Here is a 10,142-nt window from a genome sequence, read left to right as displayed (position 1 = left end):
TCCGGCGATTCGGTATAAGATACAAAATGAAACTGAACAAAGATTTAAATTGGTTTATGGTAACCTTCTGGATAACAGCGAAAAAGTAGGGCGCCTAAAGCGACTGCATATAATTTAGATTTGTAAGTTCTCTGAAATTTGAGGTAATTCAGCTACCCTAGGCTGTTGTGAATCGTCACAATTCTTCATTTCGTTTTGATACTTATTTTGTTGGTTTTTTTATTGTTCCACTGTTCCTTTATTTTTGTGCGATGATAAGACTATGTTTGGGTGCTTTCTTTGCTTTTTATGTTCTAAACTTTGGATTTTTATCAATGTCCTTTGTATGTACTTATTTTTGTTTAATATATATTTATTATTCTGTATAAGATATGTTTACGTATGTAACAGTTCTTTGAGGGATTTCAATGGAAAAATAAAAACTTTTCTTGCATGTCATTTTTTTTGTATTCAAATTTACTATGGTTCCGATTAATTGGAATCGATAATAAATTTAACACTACGGCAAAAAAAAGTCAGATTCAAGACATTTAATTTTATTAACTATGTTAATTCATTTTAAACGTAAATCAATCAAATTGTAACTCAAATTAATGTAGATAAATGATGAAAATTCGTTGTTGGTAATACATATCATTTTTGAAGTCATGGTATTACGAATTAATATCCCGATCGTAAATATACTAAATTATATTTTACGCTCAATAGTTTATAGAATTTTAAATTATTTTTCTGTTGATTTTACGATTCGTAGGAATTACAATTCGTTGTTATCCCAAACGTATCTAAGTTATTTTTTTGTTCTGTTTTCAAAATAATTTTCTTGGTTTGCAATCCTCCATCCCTTCATATTCACTATTAATTTTTAATATCAAAATATTTATTAAATGTTAAACTCGTAATTATTAACATAAAACATTTTACATATTTATTTTTCTTTATAATTTTTATCCTCTACATTAATTTCCTTCTAATGCAAAATTAACTAAACCTGAATCTATTTACTATAAAATAGAATATATATATTAAACGCATAGTTTCAATGCATATATTCGATGCTACTACAATTAATATTATTTTTTTTTATTAAATTCATTTCGAAATATTTTTATTTATTTTATACAGTGTCTAATTTCAAAATTCTCTAGAAATAATCCATTTTTAAAAAAACCTTCTGTTTCATTCCCTTCTCATTTCCTTATCATCTAAGTTTTATTTTTGTAAAGGATTCTCCTTCTTTCAAATAATTAAAACAGATTCTTATTAATTCCTAAAACCTATATTTTATACAAACAGATTGTTTTTTTTGAAGAAAATTTATTTTTCTAAAACATTTCTGCTTTTTATCTATTTTCCTTATATAAAACGTCTTTAGTAATAACTGATTTGTTAAATAATGAAATTCTTCAGCTTTTGCTACATTAAGATCAGCTGTTTTGCTTCAATAAAAAACTGATTTTTAAAAGTTTTTATTTACTTGGCTGTATTTACCATTAATTTTATCAGAATTAAATTCTCTACAAGTTTTGTTACTACTTTTTCAACATATATTAGTCATTTAACAAAGCTAAATTACACTACAAACCTAAAAAAAAATCTGATGTTGACACCATATGCCTATTAAATTACACGTACACATTTTTTTTTTTAAATGAAAAGTACATAAAACTTTATTTTATTAACTTCTGACATTTTTTATATTTTTTTTGTTGTTTTTCAATTATTATTCATCTTACATTTTTTTTTCAATCAGATGATAATAATTATTAATAAATCAATATATTTAAATTAAAAAAAAAGAGATGAAGTCGGATTTGAACCGATGTGCCTTCCCCTTGTAAGATCCAAATATTTCATTAACTAAACTTTTATTTGGCTATAACTCCGGAACCAGTGATAATAAGTACCACTTAGATATATTGTTGAAAAATGGTCTCGATGAGAGCTTATTACTCCAGTTAAGAAAAAATAAAAAATTCATTTTTTTGGGATTTTGACCTTTTTGAACACTTTTGGTCCAGTCCTTGCAATAAAAAGAGGAGGCACACAATTAGATGTCACAACAGTCCCCTAAATAAACAAATTTCAACATCCTACGGCTAATCGTTTTTGAGTTATGCGAGATACATACGTACGTACTACAGACGTCACGCCGAAACTAGTCAAAATGGATTCACGAATGGTCAAAATGGAGGTTTCCGTTGAAATATGAAAACCGTAATTTTTCGCGATCACATTACTTCGTACAAGGAAGTAAAAAAAACTTGTTTTTCGACACCGAATTTTGTGTTTTAGTTGGATATCTTAAAAACTACTGGAGTACCAGTTCTGGAATCTATTTTATCCTATTTCCCACCTCAAATTACAGTACATAAGAAACCACCAATTTTACTCCTTAATTTGGGTTCCAAAACAATTATAGTAAGACTTCTTTTTATTAGAAGAACTGAAATCACGGGGAAATATTTCACTAGCCGTAGCTCGAAAACAAAGCGACTTATGTTTAAATAAATCTTTTTCATTAGTTTCACCAGTAGAACATGACCTGAAAGTTTCTCCGTTTCTTTTTTGGGACATATCAGTAAATCAATGTTATGAAATATATCAGTAGCATCTCATTGGACTCACATACTGATATTCAGTGGTATATTTGAATTAATAAATAAGACCACTTTAATTAGTAAATGAAAGATCACTTCACTCTCACTTTTATTAGCAGGCCTGGAATGGAATCCTTATTATTCTTAAAAATTGCAAAATAATTTTCAATAATAATTTGTGATTCATACCAAGTCGTCTAAAATCAATTCGGTTATGGTTTTTAATAATATACGTAAAAATTAATTTATTTTATCCTACTTTTGATTTTTTTAAATTATAAATAAAACACCAATTTTGTTTTTCGCTTTTTTTGTGTATCTCTAAAATTATATTAGTATTTCTTGGTCCCTGAAAATACCTTCTTGTAAAATTTTCATCATTATGTACATAAAAACAAAATATTGTAAAGTGAACATCAGTTTCATATTAAGACGAAAAAGACAAAGGTAATTATTATAGGTATATAGATTTTTGAAGTGTAGAGGTTGTTTAAAATTAGGTGGTTTGATAAAGTTTGAAATGAAAAAAGAGGCTTAAGGTTAATAGGAGAAGAGTGAAATTTGCTAATCTTAATGCTTGATACAAATTTATTGGCAGATATAAATTCAGTACCACGTGAAATGGAAAAGGGGAGGAAAAATGACTAAAATTTACAAACATGAAATACACCTTTTTGTTACTACCAATAAAAAAAATTAGATAAAAGTCTATAAAACCGTTATATGTTTGTTGATAAATTTTGCATATAAACCTTACATTCTAATATAACAGCTATGGCCATTAGCCCGATGGAAATTGGAAGCCGATGAAAACTTGCCATGGTTGATCTGGATTCGAACCCGGGACCTCCACACGAAATGTCGAGTCGCTACCTACTCAGCCACGAAGATCGTCCAAATTAATATTATTTAATTAAAGCTTTTCCCTATTCAAACTAGGCGTTTTCTTGAAAAAAAAATACATTTTTGGTTATTGGCCATTTTGTAAGTTAAAGAAATTTGTATTTATTTTTAACAATTAAAACAATTTGTATTTTCGTTTTAATAAACTCGGTAAAAAAATGGTGTATTGTAGTGAAGAAATGATATTATTACATCGTAAATAGAATTATATTTAATATTTTTAAATACTTTTTCTCCGTGCGGACGATGCACCACAATACATTTTGCAAGAAAATAATAGTTGTTACGTCTAGACTGTGGGCGACACTACCCACATATCAGGTATCATCTTTGTTATTACCTAATCTAACAGAATTTTTTCTGGGTTATATAAGTTGTGTAACACTTATTTTGAAATATTTTCTTTTTACTTCCTTGTACGAAGTAAAGGAAGTATTGTGATTGCGAATAATTTAAGTTTTCAGATTTCAACGGAAATATCCATTTTGACCATTCCTGAATCCTTTTTGACCAGTTTCGGCGCGACGTCTGTACGTACGAAGTACGTACGTTTTTGCGTATGTGTTTCGCATAACTCAAAAACGATTAGCTGTAGGATGTTGAAATTTTGGATTTAGGACTGTTATAACATCTAGTTATGTACTTCTCCTTTTGACTGCAATCGACTGGATTAAAGTGTCCGAAAAAACCCAAAATAAAAAAATTTGGATTTTTGAGTGTTTCGTAACAGCAGTAATATGAAGAGCTTTTCAACAATATTATACAATAAGTATAATAAGTGATACTTATTTTCAAGGGTTCCAGAGTTATAGCCAAATAAACCTTCTTTTTTTAATTTAAATATTATAATAAATAACAAACAAAAGAAAAATATCAGAAGTTTTTAATGAAATAAAATTTTATGTACTTTTTATTTTAAAAAAAAATGTGTACATCTAATTTAGTAGGCGTACAAGGAAGTCATATGGTGTCTACATAGATTTTTTTTTTTATTAATGTTTTATTTCAGTTGTTATATTGATTAAATTTAACTTCACATTTTTTGTATTACTAGTTAACTAATTAACGTAAAAAATTATTTTTTTAATGAAAAAAATTTATCAAGCCTGTTAAAATACTTTGAAAATAGGCAGTTAAGGGACTGCGGCATTACTCCATAATGCGTCACACATGGACTAGTATGTGTGAGAAAAATTAGTTACTAGGTAGAATTTATATACCATTTAAAAAACACTTGAGTGTTTCATAAGGGTGTAAAAATAAGTTTAAGATAAAAAAGTAGTAAAAAATGGTATGTTTTAACTCTATGAATTTTAATAATAAATGATTAATGATTAAATTAATTAATTATTAATAAATATTTACAAATTTTATAAGTTTTTTATATTTTAATATTAATTTTATTTACATTTTTAGATAAAATTTTCATTTTATTTACAAATAAAATGAAGTTGAGTAGTTTAATAGAAAAGTAGTAGGAAATTAATACAAGATCTCTTAATTATTTTACTGTTATTATGAAGCATTATTATCCTTCAGACTCATGGGAAAAGATGTAATAAAACTAGTATAGTATGTTAGTCAATATTTTCTTCTTCTTTTAAACAATCATATATCCTTAAATTAATAACTTTCATAATTACCAGTCACTCCCAGAAATATATTTTAGAACAGCCTTCATTATAAAAGGTGTATTCAAGTAGCAGCACACAGATACACACACACACACACACACACACACACACACACACACACACACACACACACACACACACACACACACATACACACACACACACACACACACACACACACACACACACACACACACACACACACACACACACACACACACACACACACACACACACACACACACACATACACACACACACACACACATATATATATATATATATATATATATATATATATAACGTATATTAAATGGCTGGATTCAAATAGTATCATCAGTACTCTGTACTCCTTGAGACCTTACCATACTGAATTCTTAGAAGATCATGGAATATATTCAAGGTTGCCTTCAAGATTCCAATTATTCTGCTAATTTAAAAATCGAAGTTGCAAATATTTTATTGATTTTTAACTTGATTAAAAAAAAGAGGAGTTTACAAGTCACTGAAACTAAGTAGGTAGTAAAAAAAAAAATTGTTTACACTGATCATGCAGGTACAAATAATGAATAGAAAAATAATAATAATAAACTAGGGAAAGATCTGAATACTGTTAGGTGGAAAACACAAATAAAATTTAAACAGTAGCTAATTTTAATAATTATTACGTTTATTTAAATACATATTTGTATTAAACCCTAGAAATGACATTTTAAGTACTTGTTTAATTTTTACTATTAGAAGACGCTGCCATATAAAAACAAACAACTTGCTAATCCTTATTTTCTGGTCAAAAGTCAAAAAGAGAAAAAAAAAAACGAAAACGTATTAAATTTTTTCTTAGTTTTACTGTTTTTATTTTCTTGTACGAAATAAAGGAAATATTGTGATCCCGAAAAATTTCGGTTTTCCAACTTCAACGGAAATATTCATTTTGACCATCCCTGAAGCCATTTTGACTAGTTTTAGTGTGACTTTTGAACGTACGTATATATATATATATATATAAACATACATACATATTTATATATATATACATACATACATATATATATATATATATATATATATATATATGTATGTATGTATGTATGTATGTATGTACGTATCTCGCATAATTGAAAAACGATTAGCCGTAGGATGTTGAAATTATGGATTTAGCACTGTTGTAACATCTAGTTGTGCACCTCCATTTGATTGCAATTGACTGAACCAGAAGTGTCCAAAAAAGCCCAAAATCCAAAACAAAAATCTAGATTATGAACTTTTTCTAAAGTGCAGTAATTAGCTCTTATTGAGAGCTTTTCAACGATATACCATAAGTGGTACTTAATTTCACTGGTTTCAGTGTTATAGCCAAGTGAAATTTCTGTTAATGAAATATTTAGATCTCAGGGGGAGGCATATCGGTTCGAATCAGACTTCATCACCTTTTCTTTTTTTTTTTAACTTTTTTTTAATTTAAATATATCGATTTATTAATATTAACCTCTGATTGTAAAAAAGCTTTTACGATAAATAATTCAATAATAACAGTAAAAAGAAAGAATATGAAAAAATATCAGAAGTTATTAATGAAATAAAATTTTATGTACTTTTCATTAAAAAAAAATGTGTATGTAATTTAATAGGCGTACAAGGAAGTCATGTAATGCTCACATTTTTTTTAAGTTGATTTTATTTTTTTTAAGGTTTATTTTATTTTACATTTTTTAATTTTATTTTTACCTTGAATATTAATAACTCTATTAAAAAATTTCTTTTAACTAAATATCTCAAGTGAGCAATCGTTTGTTAATTCCTAATTATATAATGCAATTATTATTTTTTAATCAATAAAAGTTACAATTAACATTCGTTCTTTAATAAACATACCTCGAGAACTGAAACTCGCATATCAACTACCCTGAAACATCTACAATAAAGGTGCATTTCAACCTTTACCAACTCCAAGATCTGATACTAAAAAACCGTTACCAAGTCTGAATGTTTGTATGAATCAGATTGACTGGGACCACTAATAAACGCAACACACAAGTACTTGAACGCAAAGGAAGGAAAATCCTAGGCTCAAGGAAAATCGATGATAATGCAAACTCCAAACCTATAAGGAACATCACATACACTATGAAAACACATCGATGTAATCTGAAAGCACAAGATCCAGTTCTATGACCACATTTCTCGCATGAATGATATAACTCACAAAACGTATCATCATGTACATCAAAACTCATAGGAAAAATAAAAAGATCGATGATATTCGTAAAGAGAAGTTAAAAATATCACCGATGAAGAAACACAAGATTGAAACTCATTTTGAAACAAGAAATACAATGGGTTTGAAGAACTAATAAAACAAGCCACTACAACTTGGCGTAGTCTGAAGAGATAAAACAGCTCCATTCACAAATAAAAAAACGAAAAACGATGTATTACTGTAGTAAAAAAATTAAAAAACAGAGGTAAAGTTGTTCATACGGTCCATAGATACGCTAAATTGAGAATTAAATAAGCTAGAAATAAGAAAGATGAGAGAGGTTTGTGGTTGACTCTTGAAAAAAGAAGGCCAAGGTTGATGAACTATATGTTCATATCCATGGTTAATAAATGATTTTGTTCTAGAAGGAAGTTTAATTAGTAAACATAGTAAAGAAGACAAAGATTAGAATATTTTAAAGATTATTATAGATGTAGGCTTCGTTGAAATGATTTAATGTCTAAGAGATTAATATAAAAAAACCTGAAAACAAAGATTTTATACTTTCCTGACAATGGTTATTTATTCTTAAATCGTAGAAAAGTAATTAGATAAATAGCAGTTTTAAAACATTTTAGAAATCGATAGTTTTTACTTTTTTCTGCTCTCCCAAAATCAAAAAATCACCACCCAAGAATTTTTTTTTATTTTTCTACGTTACTATGATTAATGGAAGAAACTTAAAAAAATACCACTGAAAGATGTACAACCAATAACAGATTATCTAAGATCTCTTCTTTGGGAGAATCTCTTCTCTTTGGGAGACCTCTTCTTTGGAGGTGAATTATGATAAAATTTTATTGTAATATTATTATAAAAGTTTAAACAAACTAAACAAATTTTAAAAAATTAAAAAAAACGGTATTTTAATCTTTGATCGGTTCCACATTCTCAGTATTGCCCCAAGCTTTGTTTTTTTGGCCAATTTAAGTACTACTATTTCTAGGAAGACATAAAAATTCGATAAAGAAAAATGCAATAAATAAATTTAAAAAAAATTCGTTTTTTTTTTACATTTTTCAGAAAAAGGGGAATTTTGAGGCAAAAATATTTTTAAAAAAATAATAAGATAAGCATGGATGCATGTTTAGCTTAATATAAAGCTAAATATTGCAAAATTTTGAGGGAATTGACCCCAAAAAACTATCTACCCCCACCTTCTGTAGATATTAACCCAAAAATATTATCAAAAAATTTCACCAATACTTCATATACTTAAAACTCTGTAAAAAATTTCATCAAAATCGGTTTATCCAGTAAAATGTTATTAAACTTCTTACACGCCAACGCACTTACATACGTACAAACATTACCCCCACTTTTTTGTTTTTTGAGGTTCCTAGGGCATGAAATGTCGTCGAGAAATTCAAAAAATTCAAATCCTATTTTTGGATTGATACTGTACTTTCCTTCTTGTAGCATAGCTCTTAAGCAGCAGTCCAATGGTTTTTTTTCGCGTACCCCTAAGACGAAAATAATTATAAGTTGTACCCCATATAATATAATATATTTTATATATATATATATATATATATATATATATGTGTGTGTGTGTGTGTGTGTGTGTGTGTGTGTGTGTGTGTGTGTGTGTGTGTGTGTAGTCAAAAATCAAATTATTTATTATTTATACTGCTTGTTTGGCATACCCCCAAGTATTACTTTCAATATCCTCTGGGGTACGCGTACCCACTTTGGAGACCACTAGTCTAGAGCTAGGATGTTAGGAAAGTTCTAGCGGCGGTTCCTGACGCTAGTAGATATAGGCATACCAATGTATCAATGAATATAATTTTTATAAAACATTGTTAATATCATACAATAATAATTAGAAAATATAAAATACACTAAAAACGGATAGTTGTTATGCTTATACATGTTTTTTATACACAAAAATATTCGAATTATATTGTAAGAAGATCGGTAAAATGAACCTGAGTAACGGATTCCTGCCAATTAAGAAGAAAGTAGTTGAAAATATAATAATGGAAGGAATATAATAATGGCAGAAAGGGACTAAAAGGAACCTTTATAGGAAAGGTGACAGGTTCGTTTAACAATAGTCCTTTGTAATACTGCCTACTGACACACTAAAAACATGTCGTTCCGTGAGAAGAGTTACCGGACCAAGGTTTGGAATTTCATAAGAAAATAAGAGGATGGTCGATCATTTGAGTTGGGTCTGGTCCGGCAGGTAAAGGAGGTAGGAATACAAATACTTTGGGGAAGACCAGTTAAACATCAGTTCCGCGAGAGAGTCTGCCCAGATGAGAGTCTGCGAGATGAAGCCTGCGAATCAGCGAGAGTATTCTGCAAATTCAGTGAAGGAACGAATTTCGAGTGCAGGTTCGGTGCAACTAAGGTTACGCCACGAGTAACTCCAGTACACAAAAACAAGAAATGGGTCGTCGAGTTACTGTAAGACTATAAGTGAAAGAGATAATAAACTAAATTTCATTTATAAACTGTTAGGGTAGTTTTATTTCTGAACAGCGAAGGTATTTGCAGTTAAAGAACTTTATACTTGTCTTATCTATTGTACTGTTGTTGTTAATACAAGACTAGTGGTTAAAAGTGTTAGGACTAGCGGTCATGCTATCTCTTTTTTCAATGGGATTAAATTCTTGTTTTTATAATTTATCTATCTAACCGTGAATGAATCCTGACGATTACTTAAATTCTGTTTTGTATGCAATCTCTGTTTATTATTATTATTGACCTTTACGATTATTTGTTTCTTATTGACAT

The sequence above is a fragment of the Lycorma delicatula genome, chromosome 10, assembly GCF_047948215.1.
Source record: "Lycorma delicatula isolate Av1 chromosome 10, ASM4794821v1, whole genome shotgun sequence".
NCBI lineage: Eukaryota > Metazoa > Arthropoda > Insecta > Hemiptera > Fulgoridae > Lycorma > Lycorma delicatula.
This window is presented reverse-complemented; position numbering follows the sequence as displayed.